General features: G+C 38.8%; 1 long non-coding RNA gene and 1 pseudogene across 1 annotated transcript in view; both read right to left on the reverse strand.

The window, feature by feature from the left end:
- Positions 1–20,622, reverse strand: part of LOC138148697 (uncharacterized) — a 352,118-nt gene that overhangs the window by 111,656 nt on the left and 219,840 nt on the right. The gene's annotated exons all lie outside the window — the stretch shown is intronic.
- LOC138148696 (MYG1 exonuclease-like) lies at positions 11,042–12,722 on the reverse strand (annotated as a pseudogene).

A 20,622-nucleotide genomic window follows, 5' to 3' on the forward strand; every position in this document is an offset into this window, starting at 1 on the left:
TAGAAGAGAAATTCTCAGTGGCTGAGACTAACAGTGATACCCAGTAGACATGGTACTCAACATACACATGCCATATGTTAGATGGCTTACCTAGTGGAGATCATCAGAGAAAAGTGTTTGGATATGAACACAGAATATTGGTGGCCCTTCAGCATTGGAGGGTTGAGTTACTCTACACACACATTATCCTGGCCTGGCCAAAATACCTGCCTCACTTCTGTCGTGTATCATTGGCTATATGAGTTCCTGACATCAATACCTCCTAGCATTTTCACTGTCCATATGTATTCTCCATATGATAGCCCTCCATGTGAGTTCCCCAATGATGTGTATTCTTGTCATACCTGCCTTTCTCCCTGGTGGTATGGTAATATGTATGACATTTTATTCCATATGAAAATTTGGGAATCTTTCCTTGTCACTTTATTTGAATTGCCATTTTATTAGACATCTTTTGTTTTTGAACTAATATGTCTTCCAGCTACTTGTTGAAAATAAATACATTGGTGGGGGCTCACAAACTGGTATTGTGTGGGTGCAGATGCATAGGTTACTTCCATCCTCAGAGATACCCTTGTGAGAGAGGGTATACCCAGGGGCTATAATTTAATGACCTCCAATGTCCTTTCTAACTTTAAATATATATACTGACTTTATATCTATATACTGATAATCTATTCCCCAACTCATATTATCACATCATAAGATCAAAGGTTTTGAGCTAGAAAGGACTTTGGAGATTACTGATTCCTACTTCTTCTTTTTGTAAATGAAGAAAATGAAGCTCAGAGATGTTAAGTGACTTGCCAGAATCACACAGTCAGTAGGTATCTGAGGCAACTTTTATTATTTCCAATTCCAACACTATCTACTATTCTAATCTTGTTTTATGTACAATAAAAACTTTATATGGCTGTTTGATGGAGTCTCTGAAAACTTGAGAAAATCAGCCATCTTTGTCTATTCATTATGATCTGTGGGAAGATTCCAGGGACAGGGAGGATTGACTTTTTTTTCTTCTTTTGCCATGCTTTCCAGGAAATGACATCTCTTCATTCATGACCAGTTTGATATAAACTTTCCTGTACCAGTTAAAAATTCCCCTTGTTCAGTATGAAAGTGGTGATAGTTGTGTCAAGCGGGTTGGACAAGCAGTAGGAGGGGAAAGATGCTGTTGACAAGTGGATGGTTTGAATTATTGATGCCAAGAATTTTTTTTTTGGGGGGGGGGCTGATAGTAAATGTCAAGGGTTGATGCATAGAGATGGGGAACTTGGGATACACACTGTCCTGCTGTGGGCATAGTAACTCAAATCCACATGGTATGTTATTCTATTCAGATTGATTTTTTTGCCACTCATTGATTTTGTCATTTTAAAAATAATTATTAGATTGTAGCTCTCACTTCATCAAAGTGATATCTGGCTCCCTGAGACTACAACCACTGGAAAGCTGGAGCATGTGTGAAAAACACACTCCTCTAGTCTTATGCCAGGTAAACTTGAAGCAAAGCCTGGGCCTGCAGAAATTCCCTATGTCTTGGGAAGCAGCCAAAAACTTCCAATCCCTCCAGTGACTTAATTATGGTGAGAGTTGAGGCAGAATTATATCCCCATGATCCACCTGAAGTCTGGTAACAAATTATGACTTTTGTACTTCTTCCTGAGTCATTGAATACTTAGAGAACTTTCTGTTAAAGAGCCATACCACATAGTGGGATATGAGACTCCTTGGTCTTCAGAGGACTCACACAGGTTGTTTCACAGCTGTTAACAGATGAATCTATCCTCAGAGCCATCAAAAGTGTCAAGTATGTGGTCCACAGACCACATGCAGCCTACAATGCTGTGTGACCCAAACCCGACTAAAATATACTTGGGAAATACTTAACAAAATAAATAAAAATACAAAAACATAATATAACATTTAAAAGTAAGTCAATGTGTAGCCTACAGGGATAATTATATACAAATTGGTGGCCTCCATTCTGATCTAAGTTTGACAATACTGATCTAGAAGCAATGTGCTATCCCAGAAAGAACACCAAGGTTTGATGCCAGGTTGATCCCAGGTTAGTCTTATACAATGCATACGAATTCTCTGTTTGAACAACTTTAGTAACATGGAACTCACTGTTCCTGAGGTTACTCCTTTCATTTTTAGGAATGTTAGAACATATTGAGTCAACATTCACCCCCTTGCAGCCTTCAGGAACCGACCTTAATAATACCACAAAGAATATTCATCTCTTAGACCTTTTTTCACTTCCGTTCAAGTATTTGAAAATTATGCAAGGATGGGGTTGAAACTATCCCCGTTTCAACTCTGTCTCAACTAGAGAAAAAACAAACAGGTGGAAAAACAAACAACTTTGGGGTTTGAATCAAACAACCAGGCCTGAGTGTGAACAGGACCTGTATACCTTTTTAAAGCCAATCAGAGTCATTGTGTGAGGCTGAGTCACACAATTTGTTTATTTTTTTAACTGTATTACTTTATTTTATTTTTAATTTGTGGAATAAAACAATTATATAACATGGTATAATAAAAAAGATAGTTGCACATGAGCCCGCAAATCTCTCATGTACAACTAGATATTCTTTTAAATATATAATAAAGTTAACATGTAAATGTATTTTTTCTTCCCTACTCCCTGACCATGTATATGTATATGTGTATGTATGTGTATGTTTATATATATGTAAAATGATTCTATACATACTTCTATTAATCCATTCTTTCTCTAGACATAGATAGCATCTTTCTTGCCATGCCCTTTATTTTTCATTTGTATATTTATAATGGTCAAAATGACTTGGTCATTCAAAATCATTCTTAAAACAATATTGCTATTACTATATACAATGTTTTTAGATCTGCTCACTTTACTCTTCACCATTTCATATGAATCTTTCCATGTTTTTTCTAAGATCATTGAGCTCATCATTTTTTATAGCTCAGTAGTTTCAATCACAACTATACACCACAACTTGTTCAGTTATTCCCTAATTGATGGGGATCCCTGCAATTTCCAGTTCTTTGCCGCCACAAAGAGGGCTGCTACCAACATATCATTCACATTCAAAGTTATTACTGTTTGTGAATTTCCCTCCATCTTATTTTTACTCATTATTTTATTTCTTAGTCTCTCTTTTTGCCCTATCCCTGTTACCTTATCCTCACACTTTACCCACTAATTCTCCCACTTCCTATCCCACCTACCCCTACAAGAATCTTCCCCCCACCATCCTCTGCCCCCCCACCCTTCCAAACCCAATTCACACACAATTTGTTTAAAAGGAAAAAGCAACCTCAGAATTCAGGGAAGAGATTCTGAGTCTGAGTTTGAGAGACTGTATCAAGCATGATTATTTATAGCACACCACCAAGGAGCAAAGGGAGGCCTGAGGAATAGAAGGTAGATATGAAATAGAACCAGTGACTCTATAAGCTTCCTTCTTTCCTTGGATACTGTCAGAACCTTGCTGCAGGCCCTCATCTCCTTATGCCTTGACTATTGTCCTAACATGATGGTTGGTCTACCTGCTAGAAATTTCACCTCACGCTAGGCAATCCTCCATTCAGCCACCAAAGGGATTTTCCTAAAGTGCAGGTCTGACCACATCAACCCTATCTCCCCCCACAATCCATAACCTGCATTGGCTTCCTATCACATCTAGAATCAAATTAAATGCTATTTGGCATTCAAAGCCCTTCACAACCTTGTCCCACTTCATATACCTTTTAAGTCTTTTTAAATGTTAAGTCACACCCTCCCCATCTCCCAGGTACTCTCCAATCTGGTGACATTGGCCTCCTTGCTGTCTTGGCATTTCTCAAACAAGATACTCCATCTCCTGGCTTCATGCCTTTGCACTGGCCATTCTCAATGCCTAAAACATTCTCTTTCCTCTCTGTCTCCTGGCTTCCTTTAAGTCCCAGCTAACATCTCACCTACTGAAAGCCTTTTGTAATCCCTTTTACATCTAGTGCCTTCCTCCTATTGATTATTTCCTGTTTATACTACCTATAGCTTAGATACACATGGTTGTTTGCATGTTTTCTACCCATTTGATTCTGAGCTCATTGAGGGCAGGAACTATCTTTCATGTTTCTTTGCATCCATAGCATTTAGCACAGCCCCTGGCATACAGTAGACACTTAATAAATGCTTACTGACTGACCCAGGTTGAAGGAAATTCCAAGAAAAAGCCAGTTCTTTCTCCAACTTCTCACAATTCTATCTATCCACAGACACTATAATGTAACCTGTTGTTTCATGACCCAAATATTTCCAGCAAGCTGAATTTTGCCTCAACTACAAAGGGGACCGGGGATAACTAGAGATAAATGTAAAGATTAAGTAGAGAACCCAACTTCTGCCTACATGTTAGGAGTTTTCTAAACTGAGGGCACTCTTCTGTCTCCCAGACACATCAAGGGGCATGCCTCAATGTATTTGTTATCCTTGTCATTTACTTGTGCCTGAGGAGAATTGAGGTCTATTGTGCATTGTGGCAGATAATGAACAAATAAAGACAAAAATGAAATGTTCCTGTCCTCAAGAAACTTACTTGTTCCTGGAAATATACACTGTATCTATAGATGAGTAAATACAGAGTAATATGAAGTAATTTCAAGAGAAAAGTGTTAACTGGTTGAGAATGGTCAGTAAAGGTCTTGCAGAGAAACTGTGCTTTTAAGGAAAACTAGGGTGTTTAAAAGGAGCAGCTAGGTAGCACATTGCTGGGCCTGGAATCAGAAAGACTTGAGTTCAAATCCACCCTCTGACATTTTTTAGCTGTGTGATCCTGGACAAGTCATTTAACAGTTTGTCTCCATTTTCTCACCTGTAAAATGAGCTGGAAAAAGATGTGGCAAGCTACTCTATTTTCTATCAAGAAAATCCCACAAAGGGGTAAGGAAAAGTAGGATTGGAACATCTAAACAATAGTGAAGGGAGTCTAAAATGTGAGCAAGGAGTGGATTCCAAATGGCAAAGCACCTCTTATTTAGAGTAGAAGTTCATCAAAGATAGGTATTTTGTCCTTTTTTTTGTCTTTTGAATTGAAAGCCCTTCCTATCAGTGTCATACATTCAGCGGCCACTGAATCAATCATGTTAACAAACAATCACCATCATCAAATAGTAGGGGCAGAGATTAGAATTGGAACAGACCTTAGAAGCAATGTAAAACCTCCTTCATACATAATCTTCTCATTTTATATATGAAGAAACTGAGGCCCAGAGTAGCTAAGTCACTTGCCCGGGATCAAAGAACTAATAAATATCGGAGGTGGGATTTGAACCCATGCCTTCCTGACTCCAAGTTCAACATTTACTACACCACAAATATTTATTAGAAGCCACCACATACTCAGAATCACAGAATCTCAGAGTTGTAAGGGACCTTAGAAACTATCTAATCCCATCCAAGGCTGAACAAAAGAATTCAACCTCCTACATACTCAAAGTAATCATTGAGCCTTCACTTACAGATTTCTGTAACAGGGAACTCACTACATATTCAGAGAACTTGTTATACTCTTGGATAGCTTTAATTGTTAGGAAATTTTTCCTTTTCTCCAGCCAACATATGCCTGTTGATAACTAATCCCCATTTCCCCTGGTTTTGCCTTCGGAGACCAAAGAGAGCAAATCAGATATCTCTTCCATATGATACCCTTTTCAATACTTGAAGGCAAGCATCATGCCCTCCCACCACAAGCTGAACACTGCTAGTTCTGTCAACTTCTCTTCATACAGAACTGTCACACACCCGGGGCAATCTCCAGGCATCCTGATCTATATCTTGCCCCTGGCCCCAGTTGGTTTCAGAGGAGAAAATAAGGTTGGTGACCTTGCCCAGTCCTCCCTCACTTAAATCCAATTCACTTGCAAGTCATGGCATCATCTTCCCTTTAACCCAATGCCACGGTCGTATTGAAAAATGAAGGACAAACAATGAGTGTCATACATAGCCTTATCATTCTATAAACCCTCTTCTTAATCTCATTCAGGTTACTAAAATGTACTCAGAAGTGAACTCATTATTCCAGTGAACTCTTAACAGGACAGAGAATATCAGGACTCTCCTTGGATCAGGTACTGGCTCTTTAGCACTTGGCACTCAATCCTCAAAGGGATGACTGTATCTGATATTTTAACTTTGATCATGGGGATGAATGAACATTGGTGAGCAGGAAATTCATTTCTTGTCTACTCTGTTACAACTCTGAGTCCTGTCTTTTCCCACTATTAAATAAAGTCAAGGGTTTTAGAGACATGAGGAATTCATGTGTTTGCTAAGGGAGTGGGCCAGAGGGCCTCTACAGTCTCTCCCAACTCTAGGATACTATACTAACTTCAATAGAAATACAGTTGGATTCTTTTTGGTATAGACTTTCCCCTTAATTCAGCTTTGGCTCAATTGCACCCACTGGAGGGAAAGTCAGGAATTATAAGGCTTGAGACAGGATGCAATAAAAGTTCATATTAATCTCTCACTAGGTGTTTGGGGATTATAGTCCTTGAATTCTCAAAATGCAGAGGCATTCTTAAAAAGGTAATTTATTAACTCTGACTAAATTTGGAGAAATCCTTGGCAGCTGTAGGACAGAAATGATGTCGCTGCTTCTGCTAGATACTGTGTTTATCCACAGGCAACAAGAAAGAAACGTTTTTTGTATGTGATGGAACCTATCCTCAATGACATTTATCAAAGCATTTCTGAGCCACCTGGGCTTTGTAGAAAACAAGTGATTTATTTGTTGGAAGAAATCAGGATCATTTAACGCATTCAAACTCTATTTCCTGATGCATCTCCTCAGTATGATTGGTGAATTGCATAAATATTTCCTCCATATCTACCAGCTCACAGTGTTTGGTTTTGTCTTAGATGGCTTTATAATTATAAACACACACACATGAATATAGATATACATATGGATATGTATGTATGTAATGTATCTCAGAACAAATTCTAGATTGGGAGTTAAAATGAACAATGTCTAATTTGGCATCTCCTGCAGGTAACCTTAGTCTAAGGAGGCAACCTGGGACTGTGGAGGGATACAATAACTTCGAATCTGAATCTGAATGCCAGCTTTGTTGTTTTCCATTTGTTTGACCTTGGAAAAGTCACTTCTCTTAGGGTGGCTAGGTGGCACAGTGAATAGAGCACCAGCCCTGGAGTCAGGAGGACCTGAGTTCAAATCCAGCCTCAGACACTTCACACACACACACACAGAAAAACTAGTCGTGTGACCTTGGGCAAGTCACTTAACCCCAATTGCCCTCCAAAAAGCAAAAAAAAAAGTCACTTCTCTTTTCTCAGTCAATTTTCTCATCTATAAAATGACGTAGTTGGGCTAAGTCATCTCCAAGTCTCCTTTCAGCTCTACATTTATACTGCAAATCCACCCTTTTGATTCAAGTAAAAAACCAGCTGTCATTCTAAATTCAGAGAGAAAACTGCACAAATTGGTGACCTAAGGGTACTAAGAGAGACAGTGAACTCAGCCACAGCATTGACTACCCAGAAGTTTGCTCTTGGATCCAATGTTTCCATCCTAACATTCTGGAGAACCTTCTTGGATACTGAAATTCACATCTTGCCACCAGTATAGGACTAAGTCAAAGAGAGAGATAACTTGTAGCTATTACCTAATCACAAGATCGAGCGCACACCAAGCCCTAGGATGAACATGCATTAACACAAACTTCTGCTGATTTCTCAGGAGAAGTCTTTATGGACAGACTTACAGAATAGCCTTCCCCTGTGCTTTCATAAACACAACACAGCAATTTTTTTCTTAGCATTTCATACATGTTAATGGTCTATAAACATGGATTTTTAAAATGTGTAGAGAACTGAAGCACAGAAAGTATAAAAAAAAATAGGACTCATAAATACAGATTTTTGACTGGCTGGAAATCTGTTCTGTGTCTCATGCCTTTAAGTCAACCAAGTGTCCCAGGAGTTGAGACATTATAACAAAGGCAAAATTTTTTTCTTTCCTCTTAATTTCTGGGGTCATTGGAGAAGCAAAGTTCAGGAAATGGAGACAGATTTTCAAATGAACAATAGGTATAACTAAATTAATCTTCTCTCCAGGAAACTCACACTTTAAAATTTGGAAAGAGCTATGATCTCAAATTGTGAGCCATAAATACAAGCCCCACTCCCTCACCTTGGTAAATGACTAATGACTTTGGATAAATCATTCTTTTTTACTTTTTGATCTCAATTTTCTTACTGGTAAAATGACAGGATTGAATGAGATCATAGGCTCACAGGATTTGGAGCTGGATAAGACTTCAGAAGAAAGCTAGTCCCTCATTTTACAAAGGAGGAAACTGAAATCCATAGCGATTAAGTGACTTGCCCAAGGCCACACAGATATCTCCAAAGAACTATTTAACTCTAACAGTTCTAGCAATAGATTAACCCAGGAGATTCTGGGAATGTCCCATTTCAGACTAAACATTGTTTCAATTGGGGTATCAGGGAGTCTCTATTTCAAATGACCACAGGAAATGAAAAAGGCACAAGAGAAGTCTATTAAAAATAACCAGAAAGGAAAGCCAGTGTATTCTGAATATTAAAATGGCTCATGTCAACCCTGCTTTTGTCTGACCTCCCCTTTTGGTTTTAACCAAAGCCATATTGCTTATGGGGGCAGAGAAGGGGGAATATCTTTATGTTCCAAGTTTTCAGTGTGTGACATATTTTAAATACTCTGAGATACCTTATTCTAAGCTGTACATAACCCAGGCTTGGATTTGCTTTAGACATAATTAGGGTCAGCTTTTCTTTGGGGAGCTAGTCTTTAGCAAAGACACATGCATTAATTCCAGTAACAGAATGTCAGGTTTGAGCATCTGAACCACCTTCATGTTTTGTTTCAAAGTACAAATAGCTCTGTCCTCAAGAGAAGGAATAAATAAAAAAACCCCTTCACTCACTGTGGAACTATCTTGGCTAGGAGACTGGAAAGCAGAGCATGGGTCTCTAAAAATCATGTTCCATTAGCCTTTTTCTCTGAGGAATAGGGACATAGCCAAAATCTACATAGAAGAGCAGTTTAAAGGGCATAGCAGAGAGATATGATGGAAAGTATACTGGCTGTGAAGTCTGGGTTAGCATCCTGCTTCTGCCATTTGCTATTTCTGTGACTTTGGCCAAGTCACTTTAAATCTCTGAGTCTCCATTTCCTCACCTATAAATTGACGCAGTTGGACTAGAACCATCTCTAAAAGTTCCTTTTTGGTAACACATCTCTTATTCTATGATTTGGTCTTGAAACAACAAGGAATACTGTCTTTTGAGCAGCATGATGGAAAGATTCTTATGCCAATAAAGTTTATTTTCCGCCCTCAAGAAGCTTACATTCTAGAATGGGGATTCAGAGGCAGAGGGCAGTCCAGTTTGATTGGAGCACAGGGTACACAGGGAGAAACAATAGGAAAAGTCTGTCAAAGTAGGGCATTGTGAAAGACTTTTGACATCTTACTAAGGAGTCTAAACACACAAAGAAGATATTAAAAACTCACTAAAATATGGAAACAGCTCAGTGAGTAAGAGCACCGGCTCCAGTGTCAGGATGACCTGGAGATCGAATCCCGGGCTCAGACACTAAGCACCACACCCAGAAATAACTGGCCATGTAACCTTGAGCAAGTTACTTAAACCTGATTGCTTAAAAAAATAAATAAATAAAAATATGAAAACAAAAAAGTGACATAATTAGATCTATGCATAAGAAGGGTTGTGGTAGAATTGGGAAAAATATTAGAGAGGGATGAATAGAAACAGGGAGACCTATAAGAAGGCTATTGCAACATCAACATAATATATAATGTAATATAAATATAATAAGACGCTGAAAGTAGAAATGTCGATTTTTACCAGAGTGACTACAATGAAAATGGAGAGCCCTGAATGGATGCCAGAGATATTGGAGAGGTAAAATTAAGGAAAAGTAGAAAGGAAGAAGTTGCAAATGGAAGTGAGAGCACTAGACATAAGGGAGAGGGAAGATTCAGAGCTAATCCAAATGCTTTGAACATGGATGAGTGGGCAGTAGTTGTGCTACAAAAAAGAAACAGTGAAGTTAAAAGGAAGTACAAGGAGAAAAGTGATAAACTCAGGTTTGGACATGCTGAGTTTCAGATGGCAGCAGGAAATCCAATTGGAAATTTCTATAGGCAAGAGTAGAACTGGTGGTGTATGGTGCTTCCAAAACAAAGTGAGGAAAGAGTATCCCCCAGGCAGAGGTGCTGGAGATGGTGGTCAGGTGTCCAAAACTACAAAAAGCCAAAGAATTCAGTTCAACCTTTGGATGAATCTAATGGCCAGGAAGTTTTCTCTTTATATTGAGCCTAATAAATTTGTCTGACATTTATTTAATTCTTCTATCTTTCTATCAATAACAGCTTATTACACATCTAAAAGGTGACAGGCAGAACAAAATGGTCTCGGCTCTCAGTGAGCTTACATACTGTCAGGAGGGAGAAGATATATCTAACTAGATAAATATATCTAAATTACTTAAATACAAAAAATCCTCACTTCTAGCTCATCCCACTTACAGATAATTCTTGCTGATGGTTTTAGACAAATGTTATTTATTATTTTAAGGTTAAGTTCCATTTCCTATGCTCTCTAGTGTTTTTAAAAGGAATGGGTGCTATATATTGTCAAAGGCTTTCTCTGCAGCTATTGAGATATGCATATGATTTTTATTGGCTTTGTTATTGATATGGTCAATTATGCTAATAGTTTTTCTAATATTGAACCAGCCCTGCATTCATGGTATAAATCGCACCTTAGTCATAGTGTATGACCCTTGTGATATTTTGCTGTAATCTCTTGTAAGTATTTTATTTATTTAAAGTTTTTGCATTAATATTCATTAGGAAAATTGGTCTATAGTTTTTTCTTTCTCTGTTTTAGCTCTACATGGTTTAGGCATCAGCATCATATCTGAGTCATTAAGAATCTTTTATTTTTTTTCATATAGTCACTATACTGAGAATTTCATTGAGAGTTAACAGAAGGCAGAGGTGTTAGGCACTGGGCCAGAGTGGCACGGGCCATACTTAGGGCACCTTCTCTGGTGTGGTACCCATCAATGAAGCCATTGGCATGAACAAAAATGCAGCCAGGGATCCCACTAATCTGGTCCAGAGCCTCATCCCAAAGACCCTGCCATTATTGCTCAGGTAGGGGCAGCCTGTTCTCAAAGGAGTGAAGCTCTTGTGGTACACATTGTACCCGCCATTGTCCATTCTGGTCAGGATAGAGCACGAATGCAATGGGCACTAAGGGGGATCAGCCTAAGCTCAAGATCAAACAAATGGTCCTTCCAGGGTGTAGCAGCAAGCACCCCAGCGACCCCAGGGTAGCTGCCAATACAGGTTCTTAGCTCTGCTTTGATAAAAGAAAGCAACTCAAAATGGGTTAACAAGCTTACTTTAATCAGTCAAACATATATTGTTTACCTAGTTCAGGGGGAAAAGGTTAGCACCCCAAACTTCAAAGTATACAGACAGAATTATCAAGACAGAGAAACATATCAAGCAGACAGTTTTCCAAACTGTCCAACCATTACATCCATACCAAATCAACATCTGGGTCTTTCAAAGGCAGGGGGCTCTCAACAATGGCTTCCCAGAGTTTCATCTGATCAAATCACAGAACACTTCTCAAAGTGAGCCCCAAAACAGAGCTACACATCAGGGCTTATATAGCCTTCTCCTGGCTCAGAGAATATAACAACCTTATTGACCCACTGGCCAATCAAAAAGTATCTACTGAAAAACAAGCCTCCCACCCCAGGCTCCAGGTGCACTTAAGCCTAGGGGCAGGGAAGATCTTAAAAATTTACATTCCCATTACACAGGGGCAGCCACCTTGAGACAGCTCTTTAATTTCTCCTCTTGGGTCCACCTGGAATCGGTTTGCTGGGGCTTGGTCCACAAGGGCCCAGGCAGGTAGCCAGCTGCGCTTATAGAAATCCAGTCTTTGTACTAGAAACTCCTCACGTACTAGCTCCATGGCACGATGAAAGCCAGCCTTTGTGTCCTGATCTGGCTGGTTCCAGGTGGGGTTAAGCCAGGCAACCCGAGCACTCAGAGTAGTGGTCAATGCATACGAGGCTTTCCTCCCTCCCACTGGGAGATCCCATTGTCCACTTCACCTACCTCCTCCACAAAACATTCATACATCTTGTCATAGAGAGTATCCACAACTCGGTCATCTACAGTGGTGTCCAGCAGCTGGGCCAGGAGCCTCTGGCCAAAGTGCAGATAGACCAGTCCCGCGCTGCTCAGCTTGGACCGCCACGGCTTCCCGGGCCGCAGGGAGCTCATGGACTCGGAGAAAGACCTGTGGTGGTGGTCATAGCGGTGTCTCAGCGGGTTGTACTGGCCGCCCACATCCACCACCACGTCGCAGGTAGCTAGCAGCGCCGGGTCGCGGGTGCGTAGGATCTCCGCCTCCCGGTACCCGGGCAGCAGCTCCCGCAGCGCGCACGCCAGCGCCTCGTCTCAGTGGAAGGTGCCATTGTGGGTCCCGATGCGGGGCCGGGCAGGCGCCGTGGGTTCGGCGCGGGCCGCTTGGGGGACGGGGCGGGCTCGAGGCCCAGCCGAGGAAAGGCCCGCCGTGGCGTGGAGGGGAGCGCCAAGTAGAGGAGATTGTGGAGGAAAAGGTGACCCATGTGGAACTCGGGGGGCGGGGGCCGAGAGAAGCCGCCGTCATTAAGAATCTTGGTAGGACTCTCTTCTTCACTTATTTTTTCCAAATCGTTTATGTAGTAAGGGAATTAATTGTTCTTTAAATGTTTGATAGAATTCACTTGTGAATCCATCTGGTCCTGGGGATTTTTTTTCTTACAAAGTTCATTGATGACTTGTTCAATTTCTTTTTGGGTAATTTAAGTATTTTATTTCTTCTGTTAATCTAGGCAGTTCACATTTTCATAGATATTCATCTATTTCATTTAGATTGTTAAATTTATTGATTTACAATTGGGCAAAATAGCTCTTAACAGTTGTCTTAATTTTCTCTTCGTTGGTAGTGAGTTCACCTATTTCATTTTTATATTAGTAATTCAGTTTTCTTCTTTGTTTTTTAATCAAATAACCCAAAGGTTTTTTTTTTTTTTCATAAAACCAACTTCTACTTTTATTCATCAGATCAATGGTTTTCTTACTTTTAGTTTTTTAAATCTCTTCTTTGATTTTCAGGATTTCTAATTTGGTGTTTAAATGAGAATTTTTATTTTGCTTTTTTTCTTTTGGAGGGCAATTGGGGTTGACTTGCCCAAGGTCACACATTTAGTTTTTGTATTAAGTGTCTGAGGTCATATTTGAACTCAGGTCTTCTTGACTCCAGGGCCAGTGCTCTATTCACTGCGCCACCTAGCCACCCCCAAATGAGAATTTTTAATTTTTTCTTAGTTTCATCCCAAAATTTACAGATCTGCTTTTTCTCTATTTTATTAATGTAAGCAATTAGAGACATAAATTTTCCCTTAAGTACTATTTTGGATCCTTTCAATAAATTTTGGCATTTTGTCTCATTGTCATTTTCTTTAATGAAATTATTGATTGTTTCTATGACTTGTTCTTTGACTTACTTGGTTTTTTGGGGATGAGATTATTCAATTTCTAATTAATTTTTAATCTATCTTTCCATTGTCTATTGTTGAATGTAATTTTTTTATTACAGTATGATTTGAAAAGGATGTGCTTAATTTTTCTGCATTTAGTTGTGAGGTTTTTTATGTCCTGATACATGGTCAATTTTTGCATAGGTGTCATGTACTGCTGAAAAAAGAAAGATATATTTCTTTCCATTCCTACTCAATTTTCTCCAGAAATCTATCATATCTAATGTTTTCAGATTTTTATTCACCTCTGTAACTTCTTGTTTATTTATTTTGGTCAGATTTATCTATTTCTGAGAGGAAAAAAGTTGAGGTTCCTCACAAGTATAGTTTATTGTTTACTTCCTCCTGCAACTCATTCAACTTCACCTTCAAAATTTTAGATGCTGTATCATTTGGTGCATATATGTTTAGTATTTATATGACTTCATTGTCTCTATGGTATCTTTCAACAAGATATAAGTACCTTCTTTATCTCTTTTAACTAGACCTATTTTTGTTTTTGCTTGGTCTGAGATCATAATTGCTACCCCTGCTTTCTTTGCTTTATCTGAAGAAAATAGATTCTGCTCTAACTCCTTACCTTTATCGTGTGTGTGTATCTCTCTGTTTCAAATGGGTTTCTTGTAAACAACGTATGATAGGATTCTGTTTTTTAATCCATTCTGCTACCCCTTCCATTTTATGGGTGAGTTTAACCCATTCCTATTTTTAGTTATGATACCTAACTATGTATTTTCCTCCATGCTATTTTTCATGTGTTTATCCCTCCCCTCCCCCTCTTGCTGCCCACTCTTTTCTTCCTCACAAGTATTTTACTTCTTTTTTTTTTTTTTTAAAGCAATCGGGGTTAAGTAACTTGCTCAAGGTTACATGGCCAGTTATTTCTGGGTGTGGTGCTGAGTATCTGAGCCCGGATTTGATCCAGGTCATCCTGACACTGGAGCTGGTGCTCTTACTCGCTGAGCCACCTGGCCACCCCTAAGCAATCGGGGTTAAGTAACTTGCTCAAGGTTACACGGCCAGGTATTTCTGGGTGGGTGCTAAGTGTCTGAGCCCGGGATTCGATCTCCAGGTCTTCTCAACACTGGAGCCGGTGCTCTTACTCGCTGTGCTACCTGGCCGCCCTAGTGTTTTACTTCTAATGTAGTTGTTTGGAGGGGAATTTGAGAGGTCTTCAGAGGGTTCCTTCCTTACTCTGTCATCTTGGCACCAGAAGTCCCTTCTTCTTTTGAACATTACTTGGTCATATCCTATGACCACTTATCAACTGGGGAATTACTTTAGTTTTTAGAAATTTGACTCTGTTACCGATATATTTGAGAAATGAGGTTTTTATATGACAAACTTGCCCTGAAAAATGTTGGCATTACTTCATTGTCTATGGCATCTTTTAGCAAAATATACTTCTCTTGATTTTTTCTTTTAACTGGGTTTGTCATTAATTTTGCTTTCTCTGATTCATAATTGCTAGACCTGTCTTTTTTTTCTAACTTTAGTTTAGTTTAACTTTAACATAATAGATTCTGCTCTAACCCGTTATTTAAACTCTGCGTCTTTCTATTTCAAGTGTGTCTCTTTTAAAGAACATATTGTTGGATTCTGGTTTCTAATCCATTCTATTATCTACTTTCATTTAATGGGTGTTTTCATTCCTTTCACATTCACAGTTATGATTACCGTGTATTTCCCTCCATCCCATTTTCTTCTTGTTGTTTTTCTTCTTCTCATTCTTGTTCTTCTCTCTGTCTCTCTCTCTCTTTCTCTGTCTGTCTCTCTCTCTCTCCTTTCCCTCTTCTAAAGGAATCTACTCAATGTGCTAAGGGCCTTCCTCTCAATATTTGCTGGTTACCATGGAATGGATCATCCACTAGTCATCCTGATCTATTAACACTCTTCTGTACTCCTTGAGGGCGGGGACTATCTTTTGCCATTTTTGCATCCTCAGAGCTAACTAAGCACAGTACCTGCCATATAGTATGCTATTAAGAAATATTCATAGATTGGTCATAAAATCTCCCGAGTTATACCCTTTATATTACATTATTTATGAAGTTATTGGATGCTAATGTGTTACATGATTTATGGACCACAGACTTCTCTATTGATCTTTAGATGTTACACAACTACATTTAATCAGAGATGGTGGTATTCTATGCCTCTCGATCAGAAAGCTTTATTGGTAGAGTATTTTTGTTCAAAAAAAGATGGATATCCATTTCTGAGAGACTTCAGGAGTAAATCAATGGACCCATAGGATAATAATAACAATAAAGGTAATAATAAGGAGGTGGGGGGAGGAGAGGAAATGGGAGAAAACCGGAACTAAAAGGCTTGCCGAATTGAATGTTGTAAACTGAAAGTAAATTTTTAAAAAGAAAAAATTATGGTAATAATAAATAATATCTTTATATAAAGGTTTTCAAAGCACTTCATATTGCTATTATTATCACCATTTTATAGATGAGGAAACTGAGGCTGAGAAAGGTTAAGTGACTCATCCACAGTCACACAGCTAGGAAATACATGACGAAGATTTGACTTCAAGCCTTCTTAATTCTAAGTTCAGTACTGTATTCACTATGCCACCTAAGCTTCCTCTTCATAAACTATAAATTTAGAGGTAGAAGGGACGTTATCTCTAACCTAAACTCCCCATTTCATTAAATCAGAAAATCTAAAAAAAAAAGTTGTAGGTAAATGTTTTCATAATGAAGACAGTTGCAAAGAATGAAGAAATTCTATGAAGGACTTGATTAGTCTTGATCTTGAACTAAACTATGCCTTCATGTGATGGCTTCCATTTAAAGGTGGGCCAAGGAAAGGATGGAAACAAATATGTTGGAAATTAGGGGCAAAATGGATCAATGTTAGGAAATGAAAGAGGCCAATCATATTCTGTTCACTATTTGGGAGTATAAAATAATAATAATAGTGTCAGTATGTAGCGTTTATAGAGCAGTTTAAGATTTACAAAGCACTTTATAAATATTACTTCATTTGACCCTAGCAACATTCCCAAGAGGTAGGTGCTATTATTACCCCCATTTTATAAATGAGGCAAACAAAAATAAGTGATATTTCCTAGGGTCACACAGCTAGTAATTGTCTGAGGTTGAATTTGAGCTCAGGTCTTCCTGACTCCAGTTCAGCATTTTCTCATGTATGTCACAGAATCATATATTGAAAGCTAGAGATCCAGAGGGACCTTAGAAGCAAAACTAATGCAAACATCTCATTTTACAAATAAGGAAACTAAGGCTTAGATAGGTTAGTTTACTTGCTAAGGTCACACAGGCAATACATAGCCAAGCTAGGATTTAAAACAAGGTCCTCCAACTCTAAATCCAGCCTCCTCCCCATCACACTACACTTACAGTCTTCAAGAAGGAAGTGGAGGGAGGGGAGCAGCTGGGTGGCACAGTGAATAAAGTACCAGCTCTATTCAGGAGGACCTGAGTCAGAAAATGTGACAGAAAAAAACACAAAAACTAGCCTTGTGACCTTGGCCAAGTCACAACCCCAATTGCCCTCCAAAAAGCAAAAAAAAAAAAAAAAAGGAGGAAGTGGGAAGGTCTAGAGAGAGGTGAGCAAAGCAGAGCATCACAAAAAAAAAGAAGAAAGAAAAGAAATTGTATGCTAACAGAGATAAGATGATTATTTCCTGATGTAGGAGTACATTCTGGCTCAGTCATCTATTTGCAATTTTATCATTGGTACAGCAAATAGTAAAATCAATGCCAAATTAGAAAACTGGATAAAGATAAGAGAAAAACATTACATGCAATTATAAAAGTTACAAATTGTCTATAATTCTGTTTATGTTTTTGCTCTGGGAAAAAAAGCAGCTAAAGAAACAATTGCTGTTCATTGTAAATGAAAGATAATTCATTGATTTTCAAATTTATTCCTCCCTTCTATGGATATTAGACAGTGGTTTTTTTTTTGACATTTATGCAACCCACATTCCTTCAAAACAGAACTAACAAAAGCAGAACAGACTAATAATAACTGACATTTTTATAGCGCTTTAAAATTTGCAAAGCTCCTTTTATTCAGTACATTATCTCATTTTTTCCCCTGGACTTTGATTGGAACTGTATAGTGAATTCTCAGTGAGGAGATGTCTCTAACTAGTATAGATCAACATCTAGTCAGCGTTTTAGAACATTAAAGCATTGCCTAGAACATGGAGACATTAGGTGACTTGTGCAAGGTCACACATTCAGTACCTATCAGAGCTGGAACTTAAACCTAGAACTTCCTAACTCCAACGTCAAGATCTTTTTCTACTCTGCCATGTTACTTCTTTTCATCATGTTAAATGTGATAAATTATTCATTCTTCACGTTTAACAATACCTAATAATATTAAGGCAATTATAACCTCAAGCATCAATAATTTTGTACATAACTTGAATGTTACATGGTTATTTACAAACTGAAAATCCCACAGATACGAATTTGTTTTATATTAATTTGGTTAGAAGTGGCCTAAGTGTTAACACTCCAGGAAATCACTTTGAGATTTTCTCCTAAAATTATTAACAACCCTTAAATCTTATTTGTGGATAGATGATACCAAGGTCTGAAGTTCAGTAGTTTTGTTCCCACATACTCAATGGCCCAATCATGAAGTATGGCTAGAGCACTATTAATAACACAAAGCCCCTAGCTTCTCCTGACACTTTGAAATTGTCCACAAGTTCGACTTTATGACGAGAGAAATCTTCCAGATTTCAGTTATGGAGCAAACTTCCTCATAGATTTGCAGAGAATGTTGCCAAAACATTCAGTTACAATGAAATGCTATCCTTTGGGGCTCCAAACTTGCTTTGGGAAAATTTCCATTGGAAGGATGAGCCGAAAAGAATTCAGACATCTTCAGATCTCTGGATCCTGTCCAAGTTGTATACAGGTCCATTTGGCACCATTCGGATTCTCACTTTCCCACAAGTTTTTGGAGGGACTCCAATATCTCATTTAGGCTTTACTTCTACAACACTTTCAGTTTGACTCCTTCACTGAAGTATCATTTCCAAAGCATGCAGTGAGAAGAAATAGTAGCAGAAAACCAAGGGAGAGTACAGCTGAGTAGGGAGACATTATCCAAAGTGACTAGGTAAGGCAGGGATAAGACCAGATATGTCAAAATATGTTGTCAGTCAGATACCAAATAAAGTTATCTTTCAGGAGGGAAAATCTATTGTGAAATAGACCTTCAGTGGGAGCACAGAAGTAGGAATGTTCATGTCCCGTGCCAGCAAAATCACATAAGCCTAACTGGTCAATGAAGTGTGTGTGGCTGCTAATAAATTATGACATTGATCCTGAAATCACCAAATCAGCAACTTCTACTGCATCCACAGAGGACATTCATTGTCTGCCAGAATCCAGAATCTCAGTCAGGAATGAATAGTAGGTCACCTAATCCAGCAGTATCAAACTCAGGTGGAAAGGGAGCCACTGACCCATACATAAGGATCCCTGCAAGCCACACAGTCATGTAAAAAACCACATATGAGCATTATTCTGTTGTCTATTGTAGTTGTCTATTGTATTTTTATTTATTTTGTTAAATACTTCCCAATTACGTTTTAATCTGTTTTGGGCTGTACTCAGAGCAGATACTTTTCATACTGGAGAGGGTAGTGGTCTTAGAATCAGAAAGACCTTATTTAAAGTCCTACCTTAGACGTTTTTGAAACTGAATCTCTCTGTCTCTTGTCTCTGTTTCTGTCTTTCTGTCTCTGTCTCTCTTTCTCTCTGTCTCTCTTTGTCTCTCTGCCTCTGTCTCTGTCTCTCCCTGTCTCTCTCTGTCTCTGTATCTGTCTCTCTGTCTCTCTCTTTCTCTGTCCCTCTCTCCCAGTTTGGAAGTACAGTGGCACCTCATGGGTCCAAAACTACTACTGACTAGCACAAGAGTTTTGAATTGATTTATTTCCAACTTGAGCCTGCTCAGCCCTCTTTAGGCAGTCTGGTGGACTTCCACTCCCAAGGCTCATCATATTGGTTCCAGACTTATTGTAGACACGTAATCAGTCTAGCCCACTGTAGCTCAGAATACTCAAGCTCAAGTAACCCACCAGCCTAAGCAACCCAAGTGAAATTAATTACAGATGTCATACCACTTCTGGCCTTAGACTTACTACATCCAATGCTGCCCTTATGAGTGAAATCAGCTTTTCTTCCTATTAACATTTAATTGGTCATAGGATCATAGATCTAAAACTAATAGGGATTTGGATTTAAGAGTCTTTCTAGTCACCACCACCAATTTTACAAATGAGGAAACCAAGACTGACTTTACCCAAAGCTCCAATGGTAATGGACACCAGAGGTGAGTTTTGAAGCCAAATCCTCTGACCCAAAAGCCAATTCACACTTTACTGTAACACATTGGTGTTTGGATTGCATCAGCCTGGACATCCCTATGCTCTTTGGGGCCACCAAGGTCACATCACATATACCTCATGCACTCTCTCAGCTTCAATCCTTACTCTATGAACTTTTCTACCTGTGCCTCAGCAACCCCATCATCTTGGAAATGTTTCAGCTCTGGCAGCCCTTTCTCTGATTGGTGAGTACCTGCCAAGAATCACTCTTCAAGGTGCTCCTGGTACTGTCCATGCTTACTTCTCCATTCCTGTCCCTATGGTTCTTTCCATTTTTGACCCTAAGCATGTACCACTCCTCTTCATCTCACTTTTGAGCTCTCTTTTTTTGTGCTGTCTTTCCATAGTAAGATGTAAAGAATGTCTTTTCCCCCTTTTACTTGTAGTCCCATTGCATCATAAATACTTATTCTCCCTTCTCTTTCTCATATTCTCCCTCCTCTTTCTCTTATTCTCCCTCCTCATTTTTTCTTCCATCCATCCATCCATCTATCCATCTATCTATCTGTCTATCTATCTATCTATCTATCTATCTATCTATCTATCTATCTATCT

Source organism: Petaurus breviceps, unplaced genomic scaffold (genome assembly GCF_028583685.1).
Source record: "Petaurus breviceps papuanus isolate PSGF00001 unplaced genomic scaffold, PetGlider_PUasm1.0 90825, whole genome shotgun sequence".
NCBI classification, from domain to species: domain Eukaryota; kingdom Metazoa; phylum Chordata; class Mammalia; order Diprotodontia; family Petauridae; genus Petaurus; species Petaurus breviceps.